Raw genomic sequence first — 24,834 nt, forward strand, 5'->3', positions numbered from 1 at the left:
AGCACCAACCACAGCTTTTCACCAATAGGCATTCCATAAATATTTGCAGGATAAAGTTCATCTTGGTCTATCTTGAACTGCTATCAGAGAACTACTTGTCTGAAAAGGGCCTTGGCATTCTTCTCAAGAGAGATACTCAGAGCAGCAGAGATGAGCCATAGTTGAAACAAGTGTCTCACGCTCGAGATTGAGAGTCCTAGCAATACAGATCCAGTGGATTCAGACAAGGCTGCCGGTGTCTGGAGGACTGTGGATTGGCTTGCCAGGGCTACCTACTCACATAAGACAACAACGTCTCCTATAAAAAACTCATCCCAAGGAAACAGTTGAAACACAAGTTCCACCCGAGGATGTTGGTTTTATATGGAAGGAGAGAGTAGTTTTGAATATGTGCTACTCAGCTTGTTGTCTATCACAATGGTTAGAATCCAAGGCTTTGGGTATGAAGACACACTTTGCAGTAAGTAGTTCTGTAACAATTAGCAGAATCCTTAGCCTCTCTTAGCCTCAGTTTCTTTGACTGTAAAATTAGGTCATCACTACAGTGGAATCCCATAGGGTTGTGAAAATGACTTAAGTGTGGCTTTTGGATTTTTGACAGGTTGAGATCCCACCTCCTATGAATGTGAAAGGAAACCATGAGCTGAAAAAGTAAAATTATGAAAACCTTCAGATGCTCCGAGGGGCTGAGGGCAAGTTTGCCATAAATGAGTGGGGTAATGAAAAGTCAGCTTTCTGAGCTGGAAGGCAGCAGCTTCAGCAGAGGAAATACAGATTTGAAGTTCTATTGTTTTTATTTCTCTACATTACATTGAGGCTATCATTGCCTCTCCCACCACTGGAGAAATCCAGGCTGCCAGAGATCTGTGAAGGTGATATTTAGATAGCAAAGAAATCCTTCCATGGTGAACAGCTAATAAAAACAGGTATAGGTAGGAAAGAAGAAAATATTAACTATATAGTGGAAAGACATGTCAGGCGCAACCTTAACTAAGTGACCAAAGTAAACATCTTCAGTAATAAGTCACAAGTATATCATATATCCCTGATATGACAGAGTGAGGAAGTAAATTTATCTCTGGTATTTTCCCCCAAAATCCATTCTAATTTGATAATACATCAGACACACACAAATTGAGGGACCTTCTACTAAATATCTGACTAATATTCTTTAAAACTGCCAGTCATTGAAAACAAGGAGAAGTCTGAGAAACTCTCACAGAGCATAGGATGTGACAAATAACTGCAATGTGGCATCCTACATTGGATAGTAGAATAGGAAAAATAGTATTAGAGGATTAACTGGTGAAATGTGAATAAAGGCTATAGTAATTTAGTTAATAGAATTAAAAATTGGACCAATGTTGATTTTTTAAGTTTGACAAATGTATCATGGTTATGTTAGATGATAACATTAGAGGAAGCTGTATAAAGGATATATGGGAACCCTTTTTACTGTCTTGGTAGCTTTTCTATAAATCCAAAATTGTTTCAAATAAAAATGGAAGTAAAACAGGTACAGGTCACTCTGCTACCCTTAATAGTCACTCCTCCACCCCTGAACCCTATAAACTCACAGAGATAGAGGAGTTTGCCTCATTCTCATGCTGTTTCTTTCAAGAGTGTGCTATTGAATTCTCAGCAAAAGAAATTGTGTGGTAAAATAGCATGTGAGTTTCAGAAAAGTGGTGTTTCAAGTTATTTATTTATTTATTTATTTTTACCAATAATAGACTAGGTTGTCTGGTGCCTATCCTGCCACTAAGGACAACTAAAATATCGGACAAGTATTTAAATGTCTTCTTCAAGTAATTGAGAACTACAAAGGAAAGGAAGAATGACAAGTTCAAGAGACAAGAAGAGAAAAACTCAAGAGAAATGAACCTAGCATTTAGGGCTCATTTCTACTCAGGCCCATTTTCAACTCAAAGCTTAGTGATTGAAAGGCTGTGAAATTGAGTAGAGATTTTAAAAGACCCGTATGTATTAGGTAGGCAAAAATGGGAGTTCAAGGCCTGCCACAAAAGGCAGAGATTCTGATAAACACTACAAGTTTTGTAGTTGTGACAACAAAGAGCCATATTCTACAAGTAAAGAAAAAGCAGAAATAAATCAATTCTCCTAGTTAGAACCACAGGGAAATTTCTGCAAAGAAGACATAAAATTGGCCAATAGGTATATGAGAAGGTGTTCAACATCAATAATCATCAGAGAAATGCAAATCAAAATCACAGTGAGAGGTCACTTCACAGCTGTTAAGATGGTTATTATAAAAAACACACAAAAAAGACAAGTGTTGGTGAGGATGTAGAGAAAAGAAAATCTTGTTCACTGTTGGTGGAAATATAGAGAAATTGTTACAGCTATTATGGAGAACAGCATGGATTTTTTTAAAAAAATTAAAAACAGAGTATTACCTTATGATTTGACAATCTTGCTTTTGGGTGTTTATCCAAAGGAAATGAAATCACTATCTCAAAGAGACATCTGCACTCCCATGTTCACTGAAGCATTATTCACAACGGCCAAGATATGGAGACAACCTAAATGTCCATCAAAGGATGAATGGTTTTTAAAAATTGTATGTGATGATGATGATGATTATATATATATATATATATATATATATATATATATATATATATATATGAATATTTGATAAATATGAATATCATTCAGCTCTTTTAGAAAAGCAAATCCTGACATTTGAGACAACATAGATGAACTTGGAGGACATGGAGGACATGCTAAGTGAAATGAACTTGGAGGACATGCTAAGGGAAATAACCCAACACAGAATACAAATATCACATGATATCACTTATAGAATTGCTTAGGGTGGAAAAAATGGGGCGATATTGGTCATGGGTACAAACTTTAAATTATAAGATGAACAAGTTCTAGAGATAATGTACAGTATGGTAGTAACTCTAGTTAATAAAAATCTATTTTATGCTTGAAACTTACTGAGATATGTTGGTCTTAGATCTGTTGCTGAGAGTAGATCTTAAGTGTTCTCATGACAAAAATAGGTGACTATTAAGGTGATGGATATGAAAATCAGCTTAATTGTGGAATCATTGCACAAGGTATACTAATATTAAGATACCACATTGAACACTTTAAATATATACATTTTTTATTTGTTGATCATATCTGAAAAATGAAGACTTAGCATGACCAATAATTTTACACCAACTTAAAAAAATCAATAATATTTTTCAACAACTAAATAGAAAATATAAGAAAAATAATGTCATGCATAATGGCTATAAAATGAATATACAAGATCTTGGTGGAGAAATTATTAAACTATATTATATGACTTGAAAGATCTAAATTTACAGAAAAATATTTCTGGGCTCGGTCAACTTAATATTATGAAGAAGTCAGTTCTTCCCAAATATAATCTCTTTAATAAATGTAATTTCTAAATTACAGCTGGATTTTTTAAGGAACTTGATGAAATTATTTTGGAATTTATATGTCAGAATAAATATTCACATATATCTATTGAACTTTGAAAAAGAAGAGCAAAGAGGGGGACTTGGCCTCAGATGTAAGACACCCATAAATTCCACAGTAATAAATACAGTGAGTGGTTGGCCAAAAATCTAGCAGATAGATCGATGGAACCAAATTGAAACTCAAGAGACAGGCTTATAAATGTATGAAACCTTAATATCTGAAAGTGTGCCACAAATTAATAGGGGAAAGAAAGAATCCTTTTTTGTGTGTGGTCTCAGGTAAAATTGATTCATTATACAAAGAAATATAATGCTATATTCCTACTATGTGTCATATACAAATGGGAGCTCACACTTAATAAGATATCCAAGTATGAAAACCTAAAGCTATCATATAAGAGAACACAATGTAGGAGAATACCTTTGTATTGTAGTTAGAGGAAGAGCTTCTTAAACAAAACAGCACAAACTATAATGCAAAAAATTCATTAATTTGACTATTGCAAAAATTTTTAATTCTATTTAACAAAGACATTTGAGGAGATGAAAGATGAGTACAAGCTTTTCAAGGATCCTCTAAGGAAAATATGAGTAGGATTAAATTTTATATTTTAAATATCTTTTTAACTTAAATTTTATTGGGGTGATGTTAGTCATCATGGGCATGTAGGTTTCATGTGTGGATTACTAATTTACAAAATCTGCATATAGGACCATGTGCCCACCACCAAGGTCAAATCCTCTCCTGTCACCTCATATGAGGACCCCTACTTCTCTTGCCCCCCTTCCTCTGGAAACCACCATGCTGCTGTTTGTGTTCATAAGTTTCAGTTTTATACTCCACATATGAGTGAAATCATGTAGTTCTTACCTTTTTCTGTCTGACTTATTTCACTTCGCATAATGTTTTCAAGGTCCATGCATGTTGTTGTAAATGATGCTATTTCATCCTTTCTTATGGCCGTGTAGTAATCCATTGTGTATATATACCACTGGATAAATAAGATGTGGTATTTTAACTATGTGAAACCAGAACGGATCTCTCTGCAACTATCCAAACCCTATTTATACCTCCACAACTTGAACATGAGTCAAATACTTCAAAATGGTATATGGTCTAAAGCCTTAATGTAAAACTCAATAACATTATGATTTTTTAATCCTCACCAGAGGACATGTTTTTCATTGATTACATAGAGAAAGTTGGAGAGAGAAAGAAACGTGAATGTAAGAGTGAAATGTCGATTGGTTGTCTCTCTATATGCGCACCAACTGAGGATCAAACACACTAGCTTTCAATACACAGGACAATGCTCCAACTTACTGAACCACATCGGCCAGGGCTGATTGCTTCTTTTTAATAGAGATAGAGAAGGTTATTAGTGATTACAAATGGAAGTCAGGGAACTTTGAAAATATCTCAACCTATCTTATACTAATTGACAAAGACAAATGAGCCCAAAGACATCACATGGCTTACCTAATGTCACAGACAAGTTTTGTCTTCAGGTAGGAATTACAAATGCCATAGCAAAATCTAATAAGCTGCATGCTTAGATTTTCATGTGTCAAAAAATCAATCTGTATGGAATTTTGTAGATTCGCTTAGCCACTTGGCAACCTTCAAGTCACTGTGGTCCTTTCTATGCACCTTCAGAATAAATAAGAAATCAAGGGAAATGAGTTACCTCTTAATACCTCTCTGCACATTTTCCTCAATAAATGAATAAAATCATGTCTTATTTCAATTTTAAAAGCAGCAGAGATGAATACAATATATTGGTGTATTCACACAGACCCAAGGGTACAAACAGAGTAACAAACTGCATAGCTCACCTAGGGGAGCCTGAGGATGCACTTTTTCTGTAAATTAAGGGCTATTTCTCCCTGCTGAGAGAGGGAATATTGCCTACGAGACAATTTCTATAACCCTGAGATCCACTCAGCTGGATGCTCAAAAACTATTGAAATCTTCCCAAGGCCTCAGCAAATTCTCATCCAAATATTTTATATAAAATCAATTTCTATGAGAATACTCAATATTTAAGCATTCACAGTATAGGAGGACCCTCTTAAGCTACATGCCCCCCATCAATACCTTCAAAATCACTAAAATTTACCCACTCACCATAACCCCTAAATACTCTACTTGAAGGCGTCACTTAGGTCTTACTGTAAAATCATATACCCAATGGGTCTGTAATTGGTATCTAACCATCATATAACATAGGCCCCTCTTATGTAGTTTGCACTGTTCCACATATGGTGTGTTGAATAATATGGCAAAATTCAACTATTTGCTAGTAATTAAACTCTAGACATAAATGTCAGTTTAAAGTAAAATTATCTTATTATCTGAAACCAGAAAAAAATATTTTCTGGTAGTATTTTTTTTAAATATACATATATATATATATATATAAAGCACTTTCACTCTTCAAGGAAAAGTGTTCTGTTTTTGTTTTAAATATATTTGTATTGATTTCAGAGATGAAGGAAGAGGGAGAGAGAGATAGAAACATCCATGATGAGAGAGCATCATGGATCAGCTGCCTCCTGCAAGTCCCTCACTGGGGATGGAGCCCAATACCCAGGCATGTGCCCTTGCCCGGAATCCAACCTGGGACCTTTCAGTTCACAGGCCGACTCCCTGGCCACTGAGCAAAACCAGATAGGGCTCAAGGAAAAGTTTTAAGATTAATGTTTGAAAGGATAGAAAAAGCTTGGGAGATGGCAATCATGACAGTGATATCATTTCTGAATGTTTTCAAACTCTTGTATTAAAATGGCAGAAAAATTAAAGAGAAAAACCAAAAAGTTCATAAACAATGTTTTCAAACAAACTAACTGATGAGGCATTCCCAGGAATCCAAAAGTACAAGTGAGTGAGGAAACATCAGCAAAAAAAAATTAATAAATAAATTCTGAAACTTACATGTATCAGCTTTTGGGAGAAAGCAGGAAGAAGCATTGTTGTGAGAAGGACCAAAGGATGCCAACCTAGCCCAGGTCTTCCCTGAAAGCAAGGGAGATGGAGTTGAGAACATCAGCTGAAACTGCAGGGGCTTGCCAACTCCAATGGGAAATGAGGACAAGGTACTAATACCAAAGGGTCCGGAGCAGCTAAATGCTATGGACTGTCAAAATTGACATGCCAGGGGTCATTTCCGGGACAAGTGCTCACAATTTAGAAAAACTGCAAGGAATGAAAAGAAACATAGCTATGCTCTGCAATGACCACCAGGGCGCAGATACTCCAAATGCTAACTATGAGGTGCACTGACCACCAGGGGGAAGATACTCAATGCAGGAGGTGCTGAGCTGTGGTGACTTGGCAGCTGTGGTTCTCAGGTGATGCACCTGGAACCAGAGAGGAGGGAGCCCGATTCTGGGGTGTGTCACCTGAGAACCGCCCTCTCGCAATCCAGAATCCCCTTGGGGGATGTCAGAGAGCTGGTTTCAGCCCAATCCCCACAGGCCAGGCTGAGAGGCCCCACAGGTGCATAAATCCATGCACTGGGTCTCTAGTCCTATATAATAAAAGGCTAATATGCAAATTTTCCCCTCTAGAGTTTGACCAACCAGGAGTTCGACCATCCGGGAGTTAGACCACTGGCTATGATGTGAACTGACCACCAGGGGGCGGTGCAGAACGAAGGAAGGCCCCAGCCAGCAGCCAGCAGCCAGGGGAAGGAAGGCCCCAATTGGCCCTGATCACCGGCCAGGCCTAGGAAGCCTACCTGTGCATGAATTTCATGCATAAGGCCTCTATCATAATAATATTTTAATATCTAATTTGTCACCTTTGAATGATGAGTATGATAGTGAGCCAATGATTTCAAGGCAATGAATTGGCTCACTATCATATGAGTATGATAGTGAAAGAATCAAGCATTTAGCCTACCTTTTTTGGTTCACCAAATAGTAGATGATAAGTACCTCTTTGTATAAATAACAAATTAGAATAGCATCATTTTTGCAACCCCATTCAAATTAATGAATCTAGCCATTGTGAATCAACAGCTGTTAACATAATGAAAACAGACAACTATGTGTCATTTTAAGAAAGAACACAGTATCTATCCCCTTTGGTTTTGTCAAAGGATTCAATCTGAGTGTGATCAAACTTCTGAAGCCAGTCTGTAGAAAATTTAGTAAACAGAAACATATTGATCTGATCAAAAGTAAGCTAACAGCAAAACTCAGCATGTGTGAAATTCTATATGTCAAAAGAGGTAAATTATAAAAAAAAAAAAAGGGGGGGGGGTTGAAGAACTTGTATAATAAAAGAAACTTAAAAACTTTATCAGTTTTTTAATGAGAAAGATTAAGCTATAGTTTCCAGACATAACCACTTGGGTAATAAAACCATGAAGATATGCAAGGAAATGATTACAATAAGAAGTAAGGATGGTAATTACTTTTGAAGGGATAGAGTGTTGAGGGTGAATTTCAGAGGGTGACTGGCAAAGTTCTATTTCTTGACTGGTTAGTAGCGAGAATCTTATTTACCTTACTTATAATAATGCACTAAAACACACATTTGTTTTGTGTGGTTTTTCTATATATGTATTCATTTCACATTAGGAATATTTAAAAAGCAATGCTTATATTATTATCATTTTGGCATGTTTTCATTGTATTTCTTCTCACCTACCTCCATTCTCCCCATACTTATGTCTACATGACTATGGAGACCCACCAATAACAGGAGGTCTTGCTCAACTTCCAGATAGTAGAGCAATAGAGACCTCAGATAGGATTTATAGTTTATTATACATGAAATTTTGACAATGTTTAATTATTGATGGGATCTAAAAGTTTTTTGTAAACTATTTCCACTACAAAAATATAGGGGTTTCATTTAATAGATATTTTGAAAACAATAGCACAAACTTTCAGAACAGTGGGAATTGAAAGGCATTACTTTGTGGATTTTCCTGACAGACTTTCGATTCATAATAGTGATATATCTAGCATGTTCCCTGGGTTCTTTTGAGATACGATTGTGGGAACATTTTTCCTTTTGCTTCTGCCTCTACCTAGAATCAATTTTATTTGTCTGCCTTTGGTAAGAATAACAATAAAATCTGAAAAGCCTGTCTATTTTGAAGACAAGTCTAGACAAGTGATTAGGTTAAGTGCCCCCAAACAGTTCACAATAGAAATATAAGGTGACATGTTAGAGAGGCATAAAGAATAATCCTATTTATTTGTATGCAGATATTGCCCTCAGGGCTGGCCTAATTAGTCCCCTTAATCACAATGGCCCTTTCAGCGCTGAGCTGGTGAAAACTTAAATCTCATTAATACTTTCTGTGGCCAGCATTTCTCCCCTGCAGTGGTGCTGAAGTCAAAACTGTTGGGGAAATATTGTTGCATTATTTTCCTTTCCTTCTATAATGCCTGCTCAGCTCTCCCCTTCCCTGATTACAAGGATATAAGCAACTTGAGGACAAAGACTGAGTCTCATTTATCTTCATAGTCTACCTAGGCTTAACTCCCAAAGCAGAGGCAAGGTATTAACCTGTTTGATACCTTTGTTACAGGGAAGAGGGAAAAAGCAATCTAAAGGGGAAGTGTGCAATTTAACTAGAAATGCGCTTCGTTTTAATTTTTTAAACTTTAATTGAGGTATAATTTACATACAGTGAAATGCACAGATTTTAGGACTATAATTTAATGAGTTTTGATAAATGCATACATCCATGTAACCCAAACACCTCTCAAGATATAGAATTTTGCACAACCCCAGAATATTCCCTTGTGCCCCTTCCAGTTAATCAAGCACAAGCTCCCAGAAGCAACCTCCGCTGTAATATTGTCTTAGATTACTTGGGCTTATTGTGGAATTCTATGATATGAATGGAATGATACTCTATGGTTTCTTTTGCATATGACTCTGTCATCCACAGCAGGATGCTTTTAATATCCATCCATGTATTGTGCATCAGTGATTATTCCTCTTTCTTGTACAAAAAGGAGTAGTCTATTGTACAACTATAATGCAATTTTTGATCCATCAGATTGTTGATGAACATTTGGTTGTTTCCAGGCTAAGGCTTTAATGAATAAAGTGCTATGGACATTCTTTGAACAAGTCCTTCTGTGAACACATTTTCATTTCTTTTGAATAGGTAGCCAGGAGTGGAGTTGCTGGGTCATAGAGTAGGTGTACTTTTCACTGTAGAAGACACTGCAATGAAGGTTTTTAAAATGCCAGTTGCTCAGCATCATCTTCAAATGTTAATGAATGTGTAGTAGTATCTCAACAGGAATGTAATTTGTATTTTCCTGATAACTAAATGCATTGATCAAGATTTCATGTGCTTAGTTGGCCAATTGCATATCTATCTTTTTTGTGTGTGAATTGCCTTTTTAAATCTTTACCCAATTTTCATCTCATTGATTTTTTTAAAATTTTGAGTTATAAAAGCTCTTTCTAGATCTTGGATGTTAGTTTTCTACCCAGTATATTTTGAAAATATGTTATCTCAGTCTTGCCTATTTTTACTAAATAGCTCATTTCTTTTAATAAGCAAACATTTTTTAAGTTTGGTGAAGTCCAGTTCATCAAATTTTTATGCTTAGTATTTTCTCTGTCCTGTCTGAGAAATCTAAACATTGTGTAGATATTCTTCTGTTGTTTCCATTTAGAAGTCTACTGCTTTAATTTTTATGTTTGAGCCGAAACCGGTTTGGCTCAGTGGTAGAGCTTCGGTCTGCGGACTGAGGGGTCCCAGGTTCGATTCCAGTCAAGGGCATGTACATTGGTTGTGGGTACATCCCCGGTGCGGGGTGTGTAGGAGGCAGCTGGTCGATGTTTCTTTCTCATCAATGTTTCTAGCTCTCTATCTCTCTCCCTTCCTCTCTGTAATTTTTATGTTTGAGTCTATGATCTATCTTGAATTAATTTTGTGAGTGAGATATAATATAGTAGTCAAATTTAATTTCTTCCCTTATGGATAACCAGCTGTTCTAGTACTATTTATTTAAAACACTATTCTTTCCCTCTTCCAAATACCTAGTACCTTTGTCAACAGTCAGTTGACCATAACGTGTGCACTCTCTATTCAGATCCATTGATTTGGCTATTTTTATGCCAATAACATACTCTCTTGATTGCTGTTGATTTATAATAATTATTAAAATCAAGGAGTGTGAATGCTCCAAATTTGATCTTTTTTAAAGGATCTTTTGACTAATCTAAATTATCTAACAATCATTTATGTTTGCATACATATTTTAGAGTCAGCCTGGCAATTTTTACCATGGCACTTAGAAACCTGCTAGGATTTTTATTGGGATTTCATTGAATATATAGATAAATTTTGGGAGAATTAAAATCTTAGCAACACGGATTCTCACAATCTATAAAATAACTATTATTATTTTGCCTTGAATAATCAATTATCTCTTAAATACATTAAGAGAACATCATGGCCAAAGCCGGTTTGGCTTAGTGGATAGAGTGTCAGCCTGCGGACTGAAAGGTCCCAGGTTCAATTCCGGTCAAGGGCATGTACCCTGGTTGCGCACATCCCCAGTAGGGGGTGTGCAAGACGCCGCTGATTGGTGTTTCTCTCTCATTGATGTTTCTAACTCTCTATCCCTCTGTTTTCTTCTCTGTAAAAAATAAATAAAATATATATGTATATATATTTTAAAGAAAACAACATGGATAGATCTTGAGAATATTATAAGAGAAATAAGTCAGCCAGAAAAAGCTAAGAACTATATGATTTCACTCATTTATGGGAAATAAAACTGGAACTTGTGAACACAAACAGCAGTGTGGTGGTTGCCAGAGGGGAGGGGCTTAGGGTGAAGGGGGTCCTAAATATATGGTGACAGGAGAAGATTTGACATTGGGTGGTGGGCACACAGTGCAAAATACAGATCTTGTAACTTAGAAACCCACACCTGAAACCTACATGATCGTGTCATCCAATGTCACCCCAATACATATAATTTAAAAAGGAAAAGGGGTTTTAAATACATTAAGAAATTGTGGGGGTTTTGTGTGTGTGCTTTTAATATATTTTATTGATTTTTTTATAGAGAGAAAGGGAGAGGACTAGAGAGTTAGAAACATCCATCAGCTGCCTCCTGCACACTCCCCACTGGGGATGTGCCTGCAACCAAGGTGCATACCCTTGACCAGAATCAAACGTGGGACCCTTGAGTCCACAGGCCGACGCTCTATCCACTGAGCCAAACCGTTGAGGGCAAGAAATTGTTTTCTAAAGTCTTTCATATTTACTGACATACTTATCACTTCTGGAACTCTTCATTACTTTAGGTAAATTGCATTTTCATCTGTACTTTAGTTCCCTACAGCTTTAAGAATTTTTATAAAGCAGGTCTGCTATCATGAATTCTCGTCGCTTTTGTTTATCTGAAAATGCCTTTGTTTTTTCTCCATTCTGAAGTAAAGCATCTCTGGATATTGAATTCTCAGTGGAAAGTTTTGTTGTTTCAACACTTTATAATGGCATTCCATTATTTCTGGCTTCAGTGGTTTCTGATAAGGTATCAGTCATTACTTTTATTATTGTTCCCATGTGTGTAATGTGTCTTTTATCTCTTGCTGATTTTTAAATTTGTTTCTTATCTTTGGGTCTCAGAAATTTGATTAAAATTTTCCTGGATGTGGGTTTCATTGTTTATCCTGCTTGAGTAGTTTTTTACCTCCTTGGATCCGTGAGTTGGCATTTTTCCACAAGTTTGAAATTTGGGGGACAATTATTTCTTCAGATATTTGTTCTGCCTCAGTCACTCTTTCTTCTCTTTTTAAAAATTAAAACTACATATTGTTATATTTCCTGCTATTGTTACACAGGCCCATACCTGTGCAACAGGTATTTTATTTGTTGGTTTTACGTTTTTCTTGGTTCTTTAATTTGAATAATTTCTATTGACCTGTTTTCGAGAGCATTGATTTTCCACTTCTACAGTTAAGCCCATCCAGTACATTTTTTTCAAGTGTTTTACATTTAAATTCTGCAGATCCCATTTAGATTTTTCTTTTTGTTTGATCTTTTTCTGCTGAGATTTCCCACATGTTCTCACCATGTCCATTTCTCCTTAATATTTATTTTTGTAGTAGCTAACTTATAACCTTTGCCCACTGATTTCAATATCTGTGTGATCTCTGAATTTTGCTCTAGGTTGTGTTTCCTATTTCACTGTTTAGTATTCACACATACTGTAACTCTTTTTAATATATTTTTATTGATTTCAGAGAGGAAGGGAGTGGGAGAGAGAGATTGGAGCATCAATGATAAGAGAGAATCATTGATTGGATGCCTCCAGCATGCCCCTTACTGGGGATTGAGCCTGCAACTTGGGCATGTTCCCTTGCTGGGAATCGAACTCAGGACCCTTCATTGTGTAAGCAGGCTCTCTATCCACTTAGCCAAACCAGCTAGGGCTGTAACTGTTTTTAATGTCTACTTGGCATCATACATGCTGTATTTTTGAAAGTCAGAACTTGGTTGATTTGGTTGTCTTCCCATAAAGAGCGTTGGATTTCTTTTGGCTGGCAGATAATTTCTGCTGTATCAGCACAAAGCTGTTAAAACTTGATTTTAGACTTGATTAGGGTGGGTCTATAGTTGCCCTTCCTTTACCGTGTTTCCCCGAAAATAAGACATCCTCCGAAAATAAGACCTACTTACAGGTTTCCTTCTGAGTGAAATATAAGGCAGCCCCCGAAAATAAGCCCCCCCCAGGCTCTGTCTCAGAATGCTATTGCTAAACATGAGAGATTTGGTCCACTGATTCTGAAAGAATTGGAGTCACAAGAAATTCACCAGGAAATTCAGGAATTGGATTGTTGTGATGATGTTCCAGAAGATGATGATATGATTGTCATCGAATAAATGAGTAAATTCTTGATACTGTAGGATTCACAGTGTGTCTGGTTTGTGTTGACAACTACCATACTACCGTACCATATACAGGTAATAAATTTCCTTTATTTTCATTTAACAATAAATGTGTACCATATTCTTCTTCATGGAAAAATAAGACATCCCCTGAAAATAAGACCTAGTGCATCTTTGAGAGCAAAAATTAATATAAGACACTGTCTTATTTTCAGGGAAACAGGGTAGGATTAGAGTGTTCTATCCCCATGGTCTTGCTAGGGTCTCAACTGAATTACCAAAGTAGTAAATGACATCTCTTTATTTTGGCAAATTGGAGCTCCATGTCTCTTTCATCTCCCACAGTCGCAGCAGCTGTGCTCTGGGACTGTGGGAGATGAAATCTTGCTCTAGGCCTGTGAAGTTTGTACTTGACCAAAGACTCAAGGGATCACCTATGCAGATTTCTGAAATTCTTGTTGGGCTCAGGCCCCTCTCTCCAGTAAATACCAGCCAAGTTAGCAACTCAGAAATCTGATCTCTTGTTTCCTTAGATTTTCCTTAGAGCTCTTGTTTCTTGTTTAAGATCTTTCAAAATTTTCCTAAGTGAACCTAAAATTTATATCCATCATACTGGGCCTTCACTTCCACTTTCATTGTGTGCAAAAAATGTATCCAATGATTGTTGTGTGAAAATCAATTGTTTTGTGGTAAAATGGTTGGTTGTTATATAGTTAACCTATTCACTTATGTGCTTATGATTTATCTTGTGAATAATAAAGGAAAATGTACCTATAAAATACAATTAAAAACTACAACAGCATCTCACTTTGTCTTCACCTGGGTTTCTCCAGAAGCTGACCCTGAGATAAATACAAAACATGTATTTCACAGGAAATCTTGGAACATTTCGAAGGTCCAGGGATGTGAGATAGGACATTCCAGAAAGGGATTGTGATGAAGCAATTTACTACTTTGGAAACCTGGAGCTTATTCACACTGGGGAGCTCTGGGAGCCAGTGCAAAACACACACCTGAGCAATGTCACATCTAAAGGACACCAGTTCCCATTAGATATTGGTTTAGAGCTGTACCCAGAGGGTGTTCATGCTCTGGCATATATGGACTACTGTGTGTGGGTAGACAAAAGGGATTAGGTGGCCAGAGAGATCCCTGAAAGATCAAGTGCTGATAGTTGTCACACATGTACATTAGTGCTGAGGGGATGTGGGTGGGCACTAATATCATCTGCTCTTTCCTACTAGCCAAGATGTAAACTAGCTCTAGTGACACTTAAATAGCAAAGTTTCTGCCCAATTTTATAGTTTCATTTTGTTCTGCAGAATGATGGGTGCTTCTCTTGGAGTCCCAAAGACTTGGTATCTGTCTAACAACATACACTCTCTAATATGTCGTGTTTAGAAAATAACATTCAAGTTTGCCGGTTTGCTTTGGTTTGTACATTACCGCCCTCGCCCTCTGGCTATGGCAGCTAGAGCATCATCAGAATATGTTTTAATAATAAACAGAGTCCCTGCCAAACATAATTAGTTTTCTCTCATATAAGTTTTTTTCTTGTGTGATGTCACCATAGGAATCTGCATAATAAGGAAAATTAACGTAGTCTTAGTGGAGACTTCTGTAGTTCATGCTCTAGATTGAAATCTAGAGTAGCCTCAAAGGAAAAGTAGTTTCTTCGTATGCTTTTCTTCCTTTGAAATAGCTAATGTTCTTTGACTTCCAGGCTCTGTTCTTAGTCCTTTACGTGTATTAATTCATTTAAGTTTTATATAGCCTGACTCATAGACATAGAAACAGTACTGTGACTACAAGAGGGAAAGGGGAGTGGGCAGGAAGTAGAAGAGGGTAAAGGAGGAATAAATGGTGATGGAAGGAGCCCTGGTCAGCTTGGCTCAGTGGATCGAGCGTCGGCCTGCGGGTTCAAGGGTCCCAGGTTCGATTCCGGTCAAGAGGTGTGTACCTTGGTTACAGGCACATCCCTGGTGGGGGGTGTACAGGAGGCAGCTGATTGATGTCTCTCATCGATGTTTCTGGCTCCCTCTCCCCTCTCCTTTCCTCTCTATAAAAAATCGATAAAATGTATTGAAAAAAATGGTGATGGAATGAGAGTTGACTTTGAGTGGGAAACACACAATGCAATATACACATGTTGTGTTTTAGAATTGTACACCTGAAATCTATATAACCAATATCACCCCAACAATAAAAATTAAAAATAATAATAAATGTTAGTACAGAAAATATGTTTAATACAGCTCCAGAGGTATGTACTGTCATTGATAATATAAGTGAAGTCATATGTCATATGTCATATAATTAAAATAAGCAGATAAAAATTATTTTCCTTACCTCAGGCCACAGAAATCTTAAGTAGAACATTCTAGGATTGAACACCTAACAACTATAGTACATTGCTTCCCACCTGCATCTCAATTAGCATGAAACAACTTTATCATCCAGCAATGTAAGTGCAGAGATTACTTTTTTTTTCTTCTCAAGTTTTACCAGACTTGGGTTCCAGCTGGGGTTTTTTTTTTTGGTGAACTCCCCTCAAGAAATAGGTCATTTCAACCCGGCCAATGTGGCTCAGTGGTTGAGCATCAACCTATGAACCAGGAGGTCACAGTTTGATTCCTGGTCAGGGCACATGCCCGAGTTGCAAGCTCAATCTTCAGGGTGAAGTGTGCAGGAGGTAGCCTATCAATGATTCTCTCATCATTGATGTTTCTGTTTCTCTTTCCCTCTCCCTTCCCCTCTCTGAAATCAATAAAAATATTTTATATATAAAAGAAATAGGTCATCTCAGAATCTTGATGGTCTTCATGGTGGAGACTGTTCCATTAGATAGCAGACTAAAGCAGTATGCTCTACACAGAGGTCAACAAACACTGTAAAGGAGCAGATAATAAATATTTTCAGCTTTACCAGCTATATGTAGCCCCAAAACAGCCATAGAAATTACATAAACAACTGGGCATGCATGTGTATAAATAAAACTTTATTTACAAATGCCAGTAGCAGGTTGGATTTTGTCCACAGGCTGTTTGCCAATACTTGCTCTACTATAATTACATTCCCCATTATTAACTGACCCTGATTTCCACTTGCAGAAATCCTTGAGTATGTAAAGCCATTATCACACAATTTGTAGGGGAAAAAAGTCATATGAAGTTAAAGCACTAAGGGATTTTAAGATATCCTAGTCCTTCAAACCTCAAAGGGAAGGTAGGGGAGGGTGGGGGGAAGGGGGAGAGATCAACCAAAGGACTTGTATGCATGCATATAAGCATAACCAATGGACACAGACACCAGGGGGTTGAGGGCATAAGTGGAGGCATGGGGGGGCAATAAGGGGATAAGGATACATATGTAATACCTTAATCGATAAAGAAAAAAAAAAAGATGTCCTAGTCTAATGAGGAAGATATTCCCACTTGATTTTATTTCAATGTATAGGTATATTTTAGTGTCTCTGAGCTTTGTTTATAAATGTAATCTAGTGAAGGGATATTGTGAGAATTGGGAAGAGAATACTCAGAGGGAAATGAATGTTTTCTATTTTAAAATTAGGTATATCATCAAACAGTTCAGTAAAGGTCTTCAAACTAATTAAATGGGGAAACCAGTATTAAAGCATTAGGATCAAGTAAGAATGCCAATAAAACAACATTTACTTTTTCATGCAAAATAGAAGAATTCCACTTATCACAATGTTCTTTTTATCCATATTTTTCAAACTAAAATCTGATAAATATATAGATATTCTATTGCTGTAACCAAGTGATATAGTATGCCTGATTTAGGATATATTTTATATTCTGGACAACAACTTATATGTGGAGAAAAATTGACTTGATTACATTTATAAGTTAAAATTACAGGATCCTAAACTTAAAGGGAGCATACACATTAGCTATTGCATTTCCTTCATTTTACAAATAGGGATATGAGGCTCAAGGGTTTGGTATTATGCCAAAGGTCATCCAATTAGAATGAAGCAGCGGTAGAACCCACATGCATTGATGAGAATCATGTTTCAATTTTGGAGTCAGAAGGCTTCAATGCCAGCTCTAGTACTTATAACTTTATTAATTTTGGGAAAGTTATTAAAACTCCCTGAGCCTCCATTGTATTATTTGTAAGCTGGGGATGACTATTGACCAATCAATGTTTTGTAATGATTAAATGAAATGTTATGTATAAAGTCCCAGGCACTTAGTAGTTGCTCAATAAATGACAGCTATGATATTTCATTTGATAATTATTTATTTAGAGCTTAACTATATTGTAAGCACTACATCACAAAATGGGGATGGAAATACAAATAAGACAAAACCCTCATCCTAGAAATGCTCATAGGAAGCACACATGATGATATAATCCTATCTAATAAAAAAGAAATATGAAAATTGTCACTCTAACACACAAGATGGCTGCCACCATGTGGTCAAAGATGGCTGCCCCCATGAGGACACAAGATGACTGCCACAAGATGGCCAGCAGGGGAGGGCAGTTGGGAGGAACCAGGCCTGCAAGGGAGGAAAGTTGGGGGTGATCAAGCCTGCAGGGGAGGGTAGTTAGGGGTAACCAGGCCAGCAGGGAAGGGCAGTTAGGGACAATCAGGCTGGCAGCTGAGCAGTTAGGCATAAGTCAGGCTGGCAGGGGAGTGGTTAGGGGGTGATCAAGCTGGCAGGCAGAAACGGTTAGGGGCAATCAGGAAGGCAGGCAGGTGAGCAGTTGGGAGCCAGCAGCTGGAGAAGGTGAAGGCTGGGCTGAGGGACAGCCCCCCCCTCCGTGCACGAATTTCATGCACCAGGCCTCTAGTTTGTAATATAATCTATTTTAAGTACTATAGTTGAGATATACACAGACTGCTATTTATGAGAATGTAAAAGATGGAGCATTTAGAACTGTGTTATCTAATCCAGTATCTATAGGATGTCCCCAAAGCATGTATACACACTTTAACAGCTGATAACTCACTTGGTTTTTGCCAGGACTGACCAGCAGACCCTGAACTACAGATGAATGATTACTATGACACATGTTTCTCTGAAAGAGAGGGCTAAGGGGCTACTTGGCTATTGCTACCAAGTAGCCCCGTTCACCTACCTTCTTAGGCTTTCATTGTCACAACAGCTTGAACTAAAATTAACTATTAGATACTATCAGCAAGGTAAGTATTCTTGAGAAAGCACCTGCATCTGTAGTGTCTTTCAAACAAGGACATTTTGAAGCTGAAACATAAGATTCTAGTAAAACATCCAGGAGGGAGGGGTCAGACTTCTTTGGAAAAGTCAAGGTAGGGGCTGCAACCTTTGTCAAGTTCCCTCCAGAGGTCCCCAACCTTTTGGAGAATTCTACTTACAGACATTCCAACCAAGTCCTTCCCCACAGATTTTCACTCCTTTTCAGTTTCAACTGATTTAAAATAATGGGTGAAGCCAGGCTAAGCTTTGAACAAAGAATATTTATCCATCAGATTTTTTATGGGGCTACATAAAAGATAAAATTTATGGTACAAAACTGGCAACAGTTGATGAATTGAGGGTGCATAAATACTGAATGAAATGAATCTTGATGTTTGCAATTCCACTGCTTCGAGTTATCAGCAGTGCCTGGACCAGAACTGTCATCAGTTTGAAAACAGGCATTGACCAAAAAAAATTATTCATTTTTGTAGATTCTTTTAAATTTTAAAAATGATCCCTAAGTTAATAAACACTGACTTTATAATCATTCAAAGAGTGTATACATTTTGGGGACACCCTAAATTAGCTGTATGGAGCTATTAAGTACTTGAAATACGACTAATTCAAATTTAGTTGTGTTGTCATTGTAAAATATATACAGAATTTTGAAGATGTAATACGCACCAAGAAAAGGAAAGTGAAATGTTTCATAAATAACTTTCCATTTTGAGTACCTGTTGAAATGAAATGTTTAGAAAAATTGGGCCACGTCCTGCCTTTCAAGCATTCTAAGTCTGATAAAGAAGACAAACAAGTGCTGCAAAGCAATATAGGAAGAACAACATGAGATGTACACATGGGATAAAAGCTGTGAGCATATTTCATAAATGATTTGACATTATATCTAAAAGCTGAGTGGTTCCCCCAGTGAAGGAGGGAGGAGAAGCACTCCAGCTATCCAAATGGGGCAGGTGAGAGTAAAAACAGGCCGTGTTCTGGAAAGAGCAAGCAGTTGTTTCTTTTGTCAGCTTTTCATGATGTCCTTGACCGAAATGTGAAGAAGAATGTAGCGCTCTTTGCCAGTCTCTTCCACAGTTTAGTTATTCAAGCAATATTTATTTAGCATCTAGTAATACCATAGTAGCTAGAATGGACTGGGTTCTTATAATGTATCAGACACAAAGCAATTTTCATGTAATCCTCAAAATAGCCCGAGATAGGAAAAGTTATCCCCCATTTTACCAGTATATATGAGGAAACTGAGGACTACAAAGATTAAATTACTCAGGATCATACAATTAGAAAAAGGCAGAGCCTGCTTTGGATTATCAGTCTGCCTAATGTCAAACTCTGTGCTCTCCACTCTGTGAGGATGCTGCCACCCTGCCTGGTCTGTACTCTCACAGGAAGCTTTTAACAGCACAGCCGGAGGGAGCAGCTCCAATGGTAGCCACCCAGGATGTGACAGCCAGCTCTCATCCTAAAAACAGTTGCATCTAAACCATGTTTTGAAAAAGCTCTACAGGAAACTTTCTGTGGAAACATTTAGAGTTTCCAGAAATGGTCCTGGAGGGTAGAACTCCACACAGTGGCCATTGGTAGCTGCCACCGACCGGAAAAGCTGCCCCCACCAGGAGGTGTTCCTGGAAGCTGCTGTGACCAGAGATGCAGGAAACCACCATCACCAGAGATGGCTACCCAGGCTGTTGCTAAGAGACAGGCAGGCCGGAGAGAAGTAATCAAAGGTTTCATGACCCCTTTGTCATTCTGAGATAAAACTCTCTTGACCACCAGGCAAAGAATGGACTCCATTGAGCTTTCGGTAACCTGATTCCTAAAGATACAGGATAAAACTCCTTACCTTTGAATCTGCTGAGATTAATCCCCAAAACTTCTGAGTTGCAGTTTCTTAGGCCAACAATATGGCAAAAGAGAGTGCTTGTGTCAGAGAAAGAGAGCTGAAATATGATATAGCTGATAAGTTTCTGGTGAAGGTTAAACATTTGAAGGAGAATATAGCATCCCATAGTGTGGCAGGGGAATAATTTTCTCTAATCCTAGATATTGGCTGAGACACCAGCTGTAATCCCTTAAAAGGAGAGAAAAAATGTGTATGCATATGTACATACTAGAGCCCCACAAATATATGGGACTCAAGAGGCAGCCGAAACATTGAGGCTGATATACCATGCCAAGCCAAGGAAATGGATAGAGTATGGGATTTTAAAGGGAGGAGAGAATTTCACAGAAAGGCAAGAAGAAAGAATGTCTGCTGAACAAAGTGCATTCTGCCATGCAAAAAATCTCTCAGATACAGAAAGTTATTTCTCATAATATCTCTTTTTGTGGTGCAGACCCCCTTTCCAAATGTCTTTAGGTAGTTAAGGGGGCAGTAAAGACCTCTTCCTGAGTCTACTGGGTCTTGATTGGCTTCAGCTCCATGTGCCAAAGTGGCATAATTTGGGGTGGCACACAAACTGCCACCTTTCGATATATGGCATGTATAGAAATAATACATTTTATAAAATAATAAACAAAAAATAATAATAACATTTACTCCGTGCCAGTTTTTACTTTTAAATATAACTTCTGGAATTTGGGGTTTCCATATTACCAAATGGTGATCAAGAAGATTTCAGTCACCTTGGAAATCAGATTCTTAAACAGAAGTTCAGCACATTTGACAACACTTGTGCCTAGGCTGAATAGAGTAGGGCTGAGAGCCTGAGCTTCGGAGGGGATTGCCTGGCTCCAATCCTAGCTTTTTCCACCCGATAGCCATGCAACAATTAAGTTACACCTAGCTTCTCTGAGAACAAAGAGTTTCTATTATGTACTCTACTCAAATTCCAATGCCTAGAATATGCCTAGCACATAGTTGTTACTCAATAAAAATCTGTGGAACTAAATTGAATTCAATAGCATCACAAAATAATTTTTGTCAAATGTTTATTAGGTATCCTATATAGTGAAGTACACTTGATCCTGGAAAATTCAGAATTTAATGTAAAAGAATTCCAGCAGACTTTTATCCAGAATATACAAAGAACTCTTACAACTTAATAAGAAAAACAACTCAATTAAAACACAGGCAAAATATTTGAATAGACATTTTACCAAAAAGGTATATACATGCTTACTAAACACATAAAAGGATGCTGAGCATCATCAGTCATGAGGGAAGTACAAATTCAAACCACAACGAGATACCACTTACCCACTACAAGGCTCAGAGTGCTGTAATCAAGACAACAGGCAAGCCGAAACCGGTTTGGCTCAGTGGTAGAGCGTCGGTCTGCGGACTGAAAGGTCCCGGGTTCGATTCCGGTCAAGGGCATGTACCTTGGTTGCGGACACATCCCCGGTAGGGAGTGTGCAAGAGGCAGCTGGTCGATGTTTCTCTCTCATCGACGTTTCCAGCTCTCTCTCTCTCTCCCCCTTCCTCTCTGTAAAAAAATCAATAAAATATATTTTTTAAAAAAAGACAGCAGGCAATAACAAGTGTGAAGAAACAGGAACTCTCATACATGCTGATAGCATTGTAAAGTGATATTGCCACCTCAGAAACTAGTTTGGTAGCATCTTAAAAACTTAAATATGAATCTACCATTCACCCCAACAATTCCACTCCTAATTATCTACCCACGAGAAGTTAAAATATACAGGATGGGACAAAAGTAAATTTACAGTTGTAACTACACAAAACACAGAGTACATTCTTGTATTATAATTTATTAATTATTGTATTATTTTCCATATGAATAATTATAAACCAACTTTTGCCCCACCTTCTACATCCACACAAAGACTTACTTACTATAAGGGTTGTAATATGAGCCCCATTAATAGTTGAATCAATTAATGCTTGGCTAAGTTCAGTCATTTTTCCAAGGTCATAAAGTTAGTCAAGAGCAGAGCTAACATTTTATGCCAATTCTTTCTGGTTCCAAAGGCTGTGTTTTTGCACTTATTGCACAGATCCGAACATATTTGTAAAGAATTTTTTGTTATTGAAAATAAAATATATTCGAAACTGACAGTAACATGAACAAGACAAAAATATTATGTAAGGTTGGTCTTTTATTCTATGAAGTTATATATAGTAAGACAGTTTTTTATAAACTCTGTATTTCCATTCCCTTATCTGCAAAATGAATATAATAATAGCAACTAATTCATAAATTTATTTTATAATTAATGTATGAAGTACTACAAGATTAAGTGCATAACAAAATGTTCTGCCCATAGAAAAGCTCAATACTTGTTATCTATCATTCTAAGTGTTGTTATAACAGTTATTATTCATTTAAGTTATTTCTCCATGGAAGCTGAGGAAAGGAAAGCAAGTGTCAGCTAACATATGGGGAATCTTCTCAAGAATATGTTGCATATTTAGCTTTAGGAATTATGGAAAAGTCCTAATGGATGTTTTGATGATCTTTCATTGGATACAGGAAAACTGTAAACATGCTGACTATGCTTGGGCTGGGAATGTATTCTTTTAAATTAATTAATTTGAGATTATGCCATATTAGTCAGCATAATGTAGCCACAAAAATGATTTACTTCCCAGCATTGCTAAAATTTGTCTTCTTAAGCAAGATAAAGCAGTTAAGCGCCAGTAATTACAGCCCTAGGTTTCTCAAATAAAATTTTAAAAGTGAACCAATGAAAAGTAGGCTCTCAATTCTGATTTTATAGTTATAGCAAAGACCCTGCCCTGCTCTGGAGGACTGGACCAAAGGGCTGGGTTAGAAGAGGGGCAGTGCGACATGGGAAGTCAGCCCCTGTTGGAGGCTGGGACTACTTTTAGTGTGATCTGTGGGATGTGACCTGTTTGTGTAAATGATGCTTCATAAACATGAGGCCGGGTCACCCAGACGCTGACAAAAGTGTTATCACCATCATGCTCATTGCACTTTGTGATCAGAATTGGAAGAAGGGGAATATATAACTGCACTGGGGCTATCATAACAAAAGTCCACAGACTGGGTGACTTAAACAACAGAAATTTATTTCCCTCACACTTCTGGAGGGTGAAAAAGGTGCTGGCAGAGTTGCTTTCTTCTGAGGCCTCTTACAGATGGCTGACAACTCTTCTTTCCTCTTTATTGGTCTTCCTCCTGAGGATGGCATCCAAATATCTCTCTGTGTGTCCTACTCTCTTCTCATAAAGACACCAGTCAGATTGGATTGGGGCAACTCTGTCTCCTTTTAACTTAATCACCAATTTGAAGGCACTATCTCTACATACAGTCACATTCTGCAATAACCTAGGCCAATATACTATAAAATATTTTTGATGAATTAAATTAATCTTGTCATTTGAAAATTTGGTTTGTATGTTGAGATTGAACCGAGAGGGATCTTGAGTTCTAGAGGGCATGTAGATGATGGCTATATTCTACATTAGGTAGAGTAGATGGTGGCCAAAGACTTCATTCTCCATGAAAGATGTCTTTATATATATTTTTTCTATGAATGAATATCATTTTTAAAAGAAAGTACTTGAGCAGAAATATGTGCTATAAGGAAGCAATGGTATTCTGGGCCAAAAGTCCCAAGCCAATTGTGCTTAAACAATGCATTTGATGCTTCTTTTTGAAAAGCTGAGTGCCATCATTGGTCAATCTCTAGTTGAATGGATAAGGTGCCCCAAGGCATCTTTCAAACATTTTTTCATTTATATTTTCAAGACAAAAGGCAGTAGTTCCTTCTAATATGTCAGACCAAGGATGCTGGACAAACATAGATAACAGGGAACGACAATAAGACTGCATTATCTATTTCTATGCAAGGTGACTGGCTTCACTACATCAAGTCCTACTCCCACAAAGCCTTCACGGCTAACAATAAAATAATAATAATAATAATAATAATAATAATAATAATAATGGCAGCTAAGGTTCACTGGGAGCTTACTATGCACCAGACATTGTTCTAAGTGCCTTATGTATACTAATTTATTGGATCATCACAACAATCCTAAGAAGCCAATTACTACTATTAACATCAACATCCCATTTACCAGATAGGAAAAGTGAGAACAGAGAGGTGAAGTTACTTGAGAAAGATCACAGAACTAGTAATTGATAGAGCTGGACCCAGCCAGGGTGCCTCTGGCATTTATTCATGTAAATGCCTCACCAAAATCCTTTTTACTTCCCAAAACATCATCCACAACTGCAAACCTCTACCCACCTCCTCCCAGTTTTGTCCTCCTTAGTGCCAAACAAATGGTTCTCTAGGCAGTGTCCTTGTAGATTTATTGTTAAATAGCATGTT

The sequence above is a fragment of the Pipistrellus hanaki genome (genome assembly GCF_964339955.1).
Source record: "Pipistrellus hanaki genome assembly, chromosome: X".
NCBI classification, from domain to species: Eukaryota; Metazoa; Chordata; class Mammalia; order Chiroptera; family Vespertilionidae; genus Pipistrellus; species Pipistrellus hanaki.